Raw genomic sequence first — 13001 nt, 5'->3', positions numbered from 1 at the left:
CCCAGCCTCCTACTGCTGCATGAAATAACGAGTTCCTACTCCGCCGTGACCCTGGCCCGCACAGTTCCTACTCCGCTGTGACCCTGGCCCGCACAGTTCCTACTCCGCTGTGACCCTGGCCCGCACAGTTCCTACTCCGCCGTGACCCTGGCCCGCACAGTTCCTACTCCGCCGTGACCCTGGCCCGCACAGTTCCTACTCTGCCGTGACCCTGGCCCGCACAGTTCCTACTCCGCCGTGACCCTGGCCCGCACAGTTCCTACTCCGCCGTGACCCTGGCCCGCATAGTTCCTACTCCACCGTGACCCTGGCCCGCTCAGTTCCTACTCCGCCGTGACCCTGGCCCGCATAGTTCCTACTCCACCGTGACCCTGGCCCGCAGAGTTCCTACTCCGCCGTGACCCTGGCCCGCAGAGTTCCTACTCCGCCGTGACCCTGGCCCGCAGAGGACCCCCAGGACCCCCACAGCCACATGGCCCTCAATGGAGAGCCTGGTTGTTACACGCCAGCACTTCACACGCGTGTGCATACGGCCGTTTTACTTGAGAGCGTTCTTCAAACCAGGTGACATGGGTGTTGTGATGGTGCCTACATAGCAGGGCGGTGATGATCGCATCCGCCTGCTGCACCAGCGGGTGTGGTTGTTCTGGATCAGTATCCTGCTGCCCCTATGGAAATGGCAGGTTGTGTAGCATCTACTTCGACAAGATTGTGAAATAATATCTGGTTGTTGCTGATGTGTAGTTCTTAGGAGAAAGAGCAATGATATCAAACTTGTGGTCTGCCAAAGACCCGAGAGCCGCATATTGACACCCCAGTCCTGCGACCTGGCTACTGAGCGACCAGCGTCCTCCTGCCACAGCACCTCGTTGCCCAGTGGGACGGGAAGCAAATGTATGAGACTTGATTATACATGTGTTTGTGCAGTGGATCTCCATCATGACGCGGCCTTTGAGGTGCCCCCAGCAGTGCTGGATTACACACGGCCGTGGAGGCCGGCTCTGCCGGCTGGTGCCCCCATGTGCATCTGCCCTTCATTCTTGCTGAAATGAGACGCCGTCTGTGGTGATGGGAAATCCAGCTACAAAACAAATATGTATATTTTCCATTTATCTCACATGCCATACCTGTCTGTGCTGTCTGCCAGCCTGCCACCCCTCCCGCCGCCCCACCCGCCGCCCCTCCAATCCACTATTTAAATTCAGAGTCCCCTAAGCGGATTTTCTCAATTTAGCCATACTTTTAATCTGTGGCGAAATGAGTGATGACTTCTTTCAATAAAAAGGGAAAGTGACGGGCTTACAGCGCACACCGGCGGATTAGTCCCCAGTGGAGACGAGGTCTCCTTTGTGCTGCCGCGTCTGTTTGATGGGGGTTTAACCAGAACTGCTGGCGCTGAAATTGCATGCAGCAGGGATCTCGGGTAGATGGCCCGGGGTCGATACAGACCCCACACCACAACTTTGCCCCATGCCTTGTCCTTCATTTTCCTCTGCCTCTGGTCCGGGGAACAAGCCTTTAATCACATGTAAACTGACAAGCACATAACAACTCACACACGTGTCTGTGCCAACACAAGAACACACAATATCAGACAGAAACACAGGCTGCAACACACATTGCCAAAACACCGCCCCTTCCTTCCGTGGGCACTAAAGGGTCCAGTGGAGCGATAAGTCCCGGTGCCCCGTAATCTGCTGGACAGTCCACATTGTGACGCAAGGCCCGTGGCCAGTACCTGGTCATGACAGACCCACACAGGAGCACAGTGTCCTGCATGAGCCCCGGTAAAGCCGTGGACAGACAGGCCATGCCAGCCACCGCTGCATGGACACATTCCCGGTGCCGCGGACACATTCCCGGTACTTTGGACGCATTCCTGGTGCCGCGGACACGTTCCCGGTGCCGTGGACACGTTCCCGGTGCAGTGAACACTTTCCCGGTGCCGCAGACATGTTCCCGGTGCTGTGGACACATTCTCAGTGCCGTGGACGCTGCGCAGTAGCATGTGTTGGGATCAGGGACATTCACCTGTTACTGGATTGCGTGCACCTGTGCAGATGGGATGAAACGGAATACCATTTCCCTCAGCGCACAGCAGAACAACACAAAGACAAACCACACCCAGACTACAAGCACACACATACCCAAGCTACCAACAAGTATAAAAACACAGATGTCCAACAAATCACTGTCCAAGAGCGCGGACGCCAGGGTGACTGTTGGACTGCCGGTCTGCATGGGTTAGCAGGTAGCTGAGCCTGCCCCGCTTCCGCATGCTGTCAGACCGCCCTCGGTGTGTGCTCCTTGGACACAGCTCCAGGCAGGGCCAGATCCAGCCCCAGCTCTCCCAGCCACCAAATAAAAACACAAACCTAGACGAAGACGTGGACAAAGACACTGCATGGACACTACTGGGAGAGGCCGCCGTAAACGTAAGTTTGCGCTGCCATCTTCCCACACCGGAAGCAGAAAAAGGGAAGTTACTGCCAAGCACTTTCATTTTGCGAAGGAGGCAAATAAGAACGGGGCCTTATCTTCTGATGTAGGGGGGGCATTACTGTGCTATGATGAGCTACTTGGTAGGTGGTGACTTGCAGGAGGGGGAGGAAACTGTGGCTGCTCCACCACAGACATTTGTCCCACTACCAGAGGAAGTGGCTGAGGCATGCTGCTAATGCTGTGTGCTGCCCTCACCTCACCTCACTGCCGCCGGACTCAGTTCCATGGCCCAGTCTGACTGAGACACGTGGCCCGGTCTGACTGAGACACGTTGCCCGGTCTGACTGAGACACGTGACCCGGTCTGACTGAGACACGTGGTCTGGTCTGACTGAGATACGTGGCCCGGTATGACTGAGAGACGTGGCCCGGTATGACTGAGAGACGTGGCCCGGTATGACTGAGAGACGTGGCCCGGTATGACTGAGACACGTTGCCCGGTCTGACTGAGACACATGGCCCGGTCTGACTGAGACATGTTGCCCGGTCTGACTGAGACACGTATGACTGAGACACGTGGCCCGGTCTGACTGAGACATGTGGTCTGGTCTGACTGAGACACGTGGCCCGGTATGACTGAGACACGTGGCCCGGTATAACTGAGAGACGTGGCCTGGTCTGACTGAGACACGTGGCCCGGTCTGACTGAGAGACGTGGCCTGGTCTGACTGAGACACGTGGCCTGGTCTGACTGAGACACGTGGCCCTGTCTGACTGAGACACGTGGCCCGGTCTGACTGAGATACGTGGCCCGGCCTGACTGAGAGACGTGGCCCTGTCTGACTGAGACACGTATGACTGAGACACGTGGCCTGGTCTGACTGAGACACGTGGCCCGGTATGACTGAGAGATGTTGCCCGGTCTGACAGACACATGGCCTGGTCTGACTGAGACACGTTGCCCGGTCTGACTGAGACACATGGCCCGGTCTGACTGAGACACATGACCTGGTCTGACTGAGACACGTGGCCCGGTATGACTGAGACGCGTGGCCCGGTATGACTGAGAGACGTGGCCCGGTATGACTGAGACACGTTGCCCGGTCTGACTGAGACACATGGCCCGGTCTGACTGAGACATGTTGCCCGGTCTGACTGAGACACGTATGACTGAGACACGTGGCCCGGTCTGACTGAGACACGTGGCCTGGTCTGACTGAGACATGTGGTCTGGTCTGACTGAGACACGTGGCCCGGTATGACTGAGACACGTGGCCCGGTATAACTGAGAGACGTGGCCCGGTCTGACTGAGACACGTGGCCCGGTCTGACTGAGACACGTGGCCCGGTCTGACTGAGACACGTGGCCCGGTCTGACTGAGAGACGTGGCCTGGTCTGACTGAGAGACATGGCCTGGTCTGACTGAGACACGTGGCCTGGTCTGACTGAGACACGTGGCCCTGTCTGACTGAGACACGTGGCCCGGTCTGACTGAGATACGTTGCCTGGCCTGACTGAGAGACGTGGCCCTGTCTGACTGAGACACGTATGACTGAGACACGTGGCCTGGTCTGACTGAGACACGTGGCCCGGTATGACTGAGAGATGTTGCCCGGTCTGACAGACACATGGCCTGGTCTGACTGAGACATGTTGCCCGGTCTGACTGGGACACGTGGCCCGGTCTGACTGAGACACGTGGCCTGGTCTGACTGAGACACGTGGTCTGGTCTGACTGAGACACATGGCCCGGTATGACTGAGAGACGTGGCCTGGTCTGACTGAAACACGTGGCCCGGTATGACTGAGACATGTTGCCCGGCCTGACTGAGAGACGTGGCCCTGTCTGACTGAGACATGTTGCCCGGTCTGACTGAGACACGTATGACTGAGACACGTGGCCCGGTCTGACTGAGACACGTGGTCTGGTCTGACTGAGACACGTGGCCCGGTATGACTGAGACACGTGGCCCGGTATAACTGAGAGACGTGGCCTGGTCTGACTGAGACGTGGTCTGGTCTGACTGAGACACGTGGCCCAGTATGACTGAGACACGTGGCCCTGTCTGACTGAGACACGTGGCCCGGTCTGACTGAGACACGTGGCCCGTGTAATGATCTGTGCCCTCTGGCTATGTTAACTTATAACATTAATGAAGCAAGGACGACTTCTCTCGTGCTGGGTGTTTATTGACCGACCGGATTCCGACTGACGTTGTTACGTACATCACGTGACTTTGTTGTGGCGCTACGGAAAGCCGTAAGGGACATTAGCAAATCAAATATTACTAGCAAATATTACATCTCCCTTTTTCTGAAAAGTGCTGCTTTCTCTGCAGAGATACAGACCACGTTGAGCACGTTTATAAACGAATACAATCTTAATAAGAAAGAATATGAAAATGGAACTCTTATATAACTGGACTGCAACAAAGTAGTGTAAAACATTTCCTTCCCTGTCTAAATGTGACACCGTAATAACATTTCATCTTTTTTTTCATTTCATTACTGGTAACTGCAAACAGCAGGTAGGTACACAAGGTAAGTGGACGCTGTAAATATTTCTTTTCAAAACATAGCAGGTATAGTACAGGTTGGTGTAAAATTCTCTTTTTTTAACATTCATAAGTCAAGGATTTGTCTTGGTTTGATCGTGCGACCTGACCTCGTGGTGTAACCAGGCTGTGTGTCTGGTTGTCGCTGATTGTTCGTGTCTGGAGGTTCAGCATGCTCTTGCTGATGGGCTTGTGTGTTGTTGTTAGCGCTGGTAACAGTCTGCTGTGAAGTGTGTGTGTGCGTAGTGTGAGTGTTCACTCTGCTTTGTCGCAGGTGTTGACGGTTGCGTTGGTAGATCTGACCTTCTTTGGTTTGGATGTGGTAGCTCCTGTCTGTGTTCGCTGGTCTTTCCACAGTTGCAGGTCTCCAGGATCCATCCTCCTGCCGGAAGCGGATTGGTGTGCCTGCGGGCAGGTGGGGCAGAGGTTTGGCTGTTCGGTTGTAGTATGCCTGCTGGCGCTGTTGACATACCTCTCTCCTTTTGTGAACATCCTCCTGACTGGCGATCTGTGGCTGCAGGTGTTTTGCTGTTGATGGGAGAATGGACCGCAGCCTCCGACTCATCAGTAGCTGTGCCGGTGATTTCAGGTTGTCCACCGGTGTGTTGCGATACTCCAGTAAGCTCATGTAGGGGTCTTTGTTCTCAGCTTTGGCTTTGTCCAGGATGCGTTTGGCCGTCTGGACAGTCTTCTCGGAGAGGCCGTTGCTCTGTGGGTAGTGGGGGCTTGTGGTGGTGTGTGAGAAACCCCATGTCTGTGAGAAGTTGCGGAACTCACCAGAGCTGTAGCACGGACCGTTGTCGCTGATGATAGTCTCGGGGATTCCGTGTCGAGCCATTGCTGCTTTCAGCTTCATGATGACGGCAGATGAGGTGCAGCTGTAAAGTCTTTCTAGCTCGAAGAATCTGGAGTAGTAGTCCACAGTGACTATGAAGTCCTGTGAGTTCCATGTGAATAGGTCTGTGCCTATCACTTGCCACGGCCGCTCGGGTATGGCGTGTGACATCATTGGTTCCTTTGCATTTGCGCTGCGCCGTTCTTGGCATATGCTGCAGTCTGCTACCGCATCCTCGATCTGTTTCCCCATGCCAGGCCAGAACAGTAAGTCTCTTGCTCGGCATTTGCTTTTTTTCACGCCAAGGTGGCTGGCATGGATGCGCTGTATCATGTCCTTGCGAAGCTTTTGGGGGACAATGATTCTCTCACCTTTGAACAGGATACCGTCCATTTCTGAGATTTCTGCTCTGTGGTTCCAGTATTCCTGGATGCTGGGCGGGCACTTTTTCTTTGTGTCTGGCCAGCCAGTGAGTGTGGCTCGTCTGAGTGCGGTGAGCTGTGGATCTTGCGCTGTTTCCTGCTTGATTTCTGTGAGTCTTGTGTCGCTCACAGGGATGTTGCTGAGGACTGTGTGCACTTGGGCCTCCATCCCTTCCTGTAGGTCACTGTCGTGGTGTTCTATTGACTTGCGTGACAGTGTGTCGGCCACCGGTATGTCCTTACCGGGGCGGTGGATGATTTGGATGTCGTATTTTTGGAGCGCCAGGATCATCCGTTGCAGCCGGGGTGGTGCTGCTGCCAGTGGCTTTTTTAGTATTGCCTCCAGAGGCTTGTGGTCTGACTCCACAATCACTTTTCGTCCATACATGTACTCGTGGAACCTCTTGCAGCCGAAGACCACAGCGTAGAGCTCCTTCTCTATCTGTGCGTAGTTTTCTTCAGTGCTGTTGAGTGACTTGGACGCATAGGCAATTGGTTTGCCATCTTGGAGCATGACAGCCCCAAGGCCACTTTTGGATGCATCCACTTGGAGTCGCAGCTCTTTCTGCGGGTCGAAATATGAGAGTACTGGACCTGGGTGCTGTGTAATGAGATTCTTCATCTCTTGGAACGCCTTGTCGTGGACTGCATCCCACACAAACTCACTGTCCTGTTTCAGAAGCTGTCTGAGGGGTGAGTTTATCTGTGAGAGGTGTGGAGCAAATCTGGCGAGGTAGTTGATCATGCCGAGGACTGTCTCCAGCTCTGCTTTGTTCTGTGGGGGTTGCATGTCCTTGACCGGCTTCACCTTGTGTGGGTCTGGTTTGATGCCTTCGTGTGAGAGCGTGTGGCCGAAGTAGCTTACCTCGGACACGCATATGTGACACTTGTCGGGGTTGAGCCTCACCCCTCGCTCCCTTGTGCGCTTCAGCATCGCTCTGAGACGCTGGTCATGTTCCTCTTTAGTCTTGCCGAACACTAGTATATCGTCCACTATGGCCGTCACACCGTCCAATCCTTCATATGTTTCATCCACGCGTCTCTGGAACTCGTCTTGAGCGGACACGATTCCGAATGGCAGTCTGAGGAAACGATACCTGCCAAACACTGTGTTAAATGTCGTCAACATTGAGGATTCAGTGCTCAGTTTGATGGCCCAATAGCCTGACCGCGCGTCTAACACGCTAAAGTACTCAGCTCCAGCAAGCTTTGTGGTGGCGTCCTCCAGCGTGGGGAGGGGGTAGTGAGGTCGTTGTATCACTTTGTTAAGAGCTCTGGGGTCTAAACACACTCTAAGTTTGCCTGTCTTTGGCTTCTCAACAATGACGAGTGCGTTCACCCATTCTGTGGGTTCTGTTACCTTACAGATTATGCCGCCTTTCTCCATGCTGTCAAGCTCGTCCCTCAGTTTGCTGCGTAGGGCGATGGGGATTCTGCGTGGCGGGCAGACGACCGGCGTTGCATCTGGTGTGACGCGGAAGGTGCACTCGCCTGGGAACTCTCCTATTCCTTGGAAAACATCTGCATACTCATCCATTATGCTCTGTGATGTGACATTGTTTTCCTCGCTCACAGCCATCACTATTTTTACCAAGTTTAGGTCACGGCATGTTTTCATTGCCATGACTGGTGGGGCGTTTGTGTCAATGACGTAAAAGTCCAGCATAATTGCATTGTCTCTGTACTTACATTTGAGTTTGCATGTGCCTTTCACGCTCAGCGCGCCTCCTCCATATTCAGTGAGTCTGTGTATTGCTGGTTTCAGTGTCACATTTTTGAACAGCGCCTGGAACAGGTTGGTGGGAATAGTATTGGCCTGTGCCCCAGTGTCTAGTTTAAACTTTACCTTCTGTGGAGGTGTGCCAATTCCAACCTCTACGTAAGCCTGCTCGTTGCTTTTTCCGTTGTTCTCTATTGAGATGCAGTCTATGTACAGCTCTGTCTGTTCTCCCACAGCGGTGCTCTCCACTGTAATGTTGTCGAAGTACAGTTCTTCCTGCTCTCTGTCAGTGGTGTACTCTTCTGGGTTCTCTCCGACGGCATGTACTGTGCCGCGGTAGTACTTTGTCTGTCCCTGGGAGCTAGACTTGCATACTTTAGCAAAATGATTGAGCTTCTTGCATTTAATGCATTGTTTACCCTTAGCTGGGCAAGTGGCTTTAGCGCCGTGTAGCCCTCCACAATAGCTACACGCCCTAGCGGCGGTGCTAACGTTACCCTCCCTTTGTCTGAAGTTAGCGTTAGCTGCTTTGGGTGCGTTCGGTTTGTAAGTCGTTCTGCCTATTGCGTGCACCGTTTCATGTGTGCTGCCCTGGCCCATAGACTTTAGCTGTTGCTTTGCTAGCTCGTGTGAGCGGGCTACATCTATGGCCTTTTCTAGCGTTAGCTCAGCTCCCTGGCTAAGTAGCTTTTCTCTCACTCTGGGTGAGTTGGTGGCAAACACGATGCGGTCCCTGACCATCTCGTCGGCATTTGGGTAGCCACAGTCTTTGACTAGGAGCTTTAGCTCAGTTACAAATCGTTCGAAGGATTCACTCTCTCCCTGCATCTTTTCATGAAATTTATATCTGGCATAAATCGGGTTTGCTTTGGGGGTGATGTACTCAGTGTACTTATCGTAGTACGTTTCTAGCTTCTTGGCTTGTTCTCCGCTGAGTGTCCAAGTGTTGTGCACATCGCGCCCTTTTTCCCCTATCCAGAGCAGGAGGTAGCTGCATTTCTCCTCTTCGTTCTTCCCGCGCAGGGGGCCCGTGAACATTAGCTCCGTTGTTTGTCGAAATCGTCTCCATGCTTCAGGTAAGTTCGCCGATTCCCAGTCCATCCGTGGAGCTGGAACGCCGTACGAATCCATATTGGGTATTTAAACTCCGCTACTCTGACACCATGTAATGATCTGTGCCCTCTGGCTATGTTAACTTATAACATTAATGAAGCAAGGACGACTTCTCTCGTGCTGGGTGTTTATTGACCGACCGGATTCCGACTGACGTTGTTACGTACATCACGTGACTTTGTTGTGGCGCTACGGAAAGCCGTAAGGGACATTAGCAAATCAAATATTACTAGCAAATATTACAGCCCGGTCTGACTGAGAGACGTGGCCCTGTCTGACTGAGACACGTATGACCGAGACACGTGGCCTGGTCTGACTGGGCACATGGGGTGTGCAGCCATGCTCCCGGCTTCTGTCTGACTCCCTAATGTCCGTGTACCTCCTTCACCCATTACTAGAATGTAACCCTCTTTGTTTGCTCATCTGACTGTGTGTGTGCCATGTTCGGGAGGCGGGTGAGGAATTAGCCTGGCATTGTGTCAGTGACATGAGATGATGGGAGGTGGGGGGAGATGGGGGGGTGATTGAAGAGAAGCAGCAGTGATCATTTAGGCTTTGCTTCCAGGAGGAACTGCTGTGGGACGCCTGGCAGATAGGCGTGGTTGCTAAAAGACGGTGGACTCCGGCTCTGTAAAGAACATGGGATGCTCTAGAGTTTCTTCGAGATAAGCTGATGCTGACTCGTGGTGCTGACTCGCTGATGCTGACTCGTGGTGCTTTGGCACGTGCGAGTCCACTCGCGGGTTTTCTGTCAGGAAAAGGATCTAGTTGCAACAATGCAGAGGCTGTTTATGACGTCACAATTTCCGTCATTTCCTTTGAGGTGTACGTTTAATGCAAGCCGGTACTGGCTGAGGAAGCGGAGACTTCAAGTCCAGAACCTCTGCAGATGTTTTATGGGGTGGGGGTGATGGTGGCAGGGGCAGTGTAAGGGTGGCAGATTTCTGACAGTTTTTATCAAAGGGGCTACGTAGTGAAAAAGCACAACGACATAATGGTGAACGTGAAAGCAGTGGGCAGAAGGCATGCAGTTTCATCTGCTGACCACCATGGGGATCTGGACTTTCCCAGTGGTGTCTTGCGACAGGTGTTTGGTAAGGCTGGACACAAACTCTTCTGAATCGTTTGTGGTAAAAGCTTTGCTGGTAGGCTTAGAAAGCCCTCACATACGTATGTCTTCACGCATGCGCAGTTACCCCGGTAACGAAACCACCGACAGGTGGAGCAGTTCATCTGGACACAGCCTTAAGACAAACGTTACATCATCATCTAGGGGAGCTGACTGCAGGTGTCCCCACCCTTATAAACAATACAGTGACTGCGGGTGTCCCCACCCTTATAAACAATACAGTGACTGCAGGTGTCCCCACCCTTATAAACAATACAGTGACTGCAGGTGTCCCCACCCTTATAAACAATACAGTGACTGCGGGTGTCCCCATCCTTATAAACAATACAGTGACTGTAGGTGTCCCCACCCTTATAAGCAATACAGTATTGTTTGTAAGGGTGGGGACACCTGCGGTCACTGTTGTTTATCAGGGTGGGGTACCTGCGGCCAGGTGGAACTGAAGAGGTCATCTGGGTGGGTGATGGGACGTCTTTCTCAGTAAACGGGGGGTCCTGATGAACTGATTCTACCTTCTGTGAGTCTCACGTGACTCCACTAAATGCTGAGACGCTGTGCTGACAGGGCACGCTCCACGGAGGGCCTCCTCATCGAGCACGAGGTCACGAGTAGGGATGAAGATGAGCTGCTGCGATGAGAGGAAGGCTGGGCTGAGGTTCCCAGCAGCATGGCAGCAGGGGAAAAGGAGAAGTGAACCCTGTCCACAAGTAGTGGAGAGGAGAGAGAGAGAGAGAGAGACAGGGGGAGACACAGAGAGACAGAGAATGACAGACAAAGAGAAACGGACAGAGTCAGAAAGAGACAGAGAGAGGTCAAGCAGGTCTAGTAGCAACAACTACTAGACCTGCTTGAGGACTATTGCCAGCACTGGGCCCTGGCAATAAATCCAAAAAAGACAAAAGTAATGATCTTCCAGAAGAAGCCCAGATGTCAGGAAAATAGATACCAGTTGACTCTAGGTAGCATCACCTTAGAGCATACGATGCAGTATACCTACCTTGGTCTAATTATTACAGCATCAGGGAGTTTAAGTAGGGGAGTGAATAACCTAAAACAAAAAGCTGGCAGAGCTCTATATGCAATTAAAAATAAATTCTTTAACATTGATATACAAATCTCCATCTGGTGCAAACTGTTTGATAGTGTAATTCTGCCCTTTGCACTATATGGAAGTGAGGTATGGGGTCCACTCAGTCTTTCCAGCTACACTAGATGTGACAAGCATGCAGCAGAAACCCTACATGCTGAATTCTGTAGAATGATTCTGAAAACACAAAGGGAAACACCAAACAATGCATGTAGGGCAGAATTAGGCCGGTTTCCATCATTGATAAATGTACAAAAAAGATCTCTAAACTTCTGGATGCCCTTAAATACAAGCCCAACAAATACATTGCACTTTAAAGCTCTGAAAACCCAAGAACTGAACCCCGAAAAGAGTCCCCTGACGCAGCTGGCTCTCAGACTCACTAGCCCTTTAACAAATACTAAGACCAACCAACCTCAGGCCAGCACTGCTTTTCAAACAAAGATTACGATAAATCAGCTGTAAAACAAACGAGGATAAATCAGCTATAAATAAAAAAAAACATGAGAATAAATCAGACTATAAAACAAACATGAGGATAAATCAGCTATAAATAAAAAAAAAACATGAGGATAAATCAGACTATAATACAAACGGGAGGATAAATCAGCTATAAAACAAACCAACATGAGGATAAATCAGACTATGAAACAAACGAGGATAAATCAGCATAAAACAAACAAACGAGGATAAATCAGCAATAAAACAAACCAACATGAGGATAAATCAGACTATAAAACAAACAAATATGAGGATAAATCAGCTATAAAATAAACAAACATGAGGATAGATCAGCTATAAAACAAACCAACATCAGGATAAATCGGCCTATAAAACAAACGATCATGAGGATAAATCAGACTGTAAAAATAACAAACATGAGGATAAATCAGATTATAAAACAAACAAAAACGAGGATAAATCAGACTATAAAACAAACAAACATGAGGATAAATCAGCTACAAAACAAACCAACATGAGGATGAACCAGACTATAAAACAAAAAAAACATGAGGATAAATCAGACTATAAAACAAACAAACATCAGGATAAATCAACTATAAAACAAACAAACAAGAGGATAAATCAGACTAAAAAACAAATAAAACATGAAGATAAATCAGCTATAGAACAAACAAACATGAGGATAAATCAGCTACAAAACAAACCAACATGAGGATAAATCAGACTATTAAAAAAAACCAACATGAGGATAAATCCGACTATAAAACAAACAAACATCAGAATGAATCAGCTTATAAAACAAACCAAAATGAGGATAAATCAGACATTAAAACAAACAAACATGAGGATAAATCAGACTATAATACAAACAAACGAGGATAAATTAGACTATAAAACAAACAAACAAGGATAAATCAGGTATAAAACAAACAAACGACGATAAATCAGGTATAAAACAAACAAAACATGAGAATAAATCAGCTATAAAAGAAACAAACATGAGGATAAATCAGACTAAAAAACAAACAAACATGAGGATAAATCAGCTATAAAACAAACAAACATCAGGATAAATCAGACAGTAACACGAACAAACATGACGATAAATCAGCAATAAAACAAACCAACATGAGGATAAATCAGCTATAAATCAAACAAACATGAGGATAAATCAGACTATAAAACAAAAAAACATGAGGATAAATCAGACTATAAAACAAAAAAACATGAGGAT

Source organism: Lampris incognitus, chromosome 3 (genome assembly GCF_029633865.1).
Source record: "Lampris incognitus isolate fLamInc1 chromosome 3, fLamInc1.hap2, whole genome shotgun sequence".
Classification (NCBI taxonomy): Eukaryota; Metazoa; Chordata; class Actinopteri; order Lampriformes; family Lampridae; genus Lampris; species Lampris incognitus.
This window is presented reverse-complemented; position numbering follows the sequence as displayed.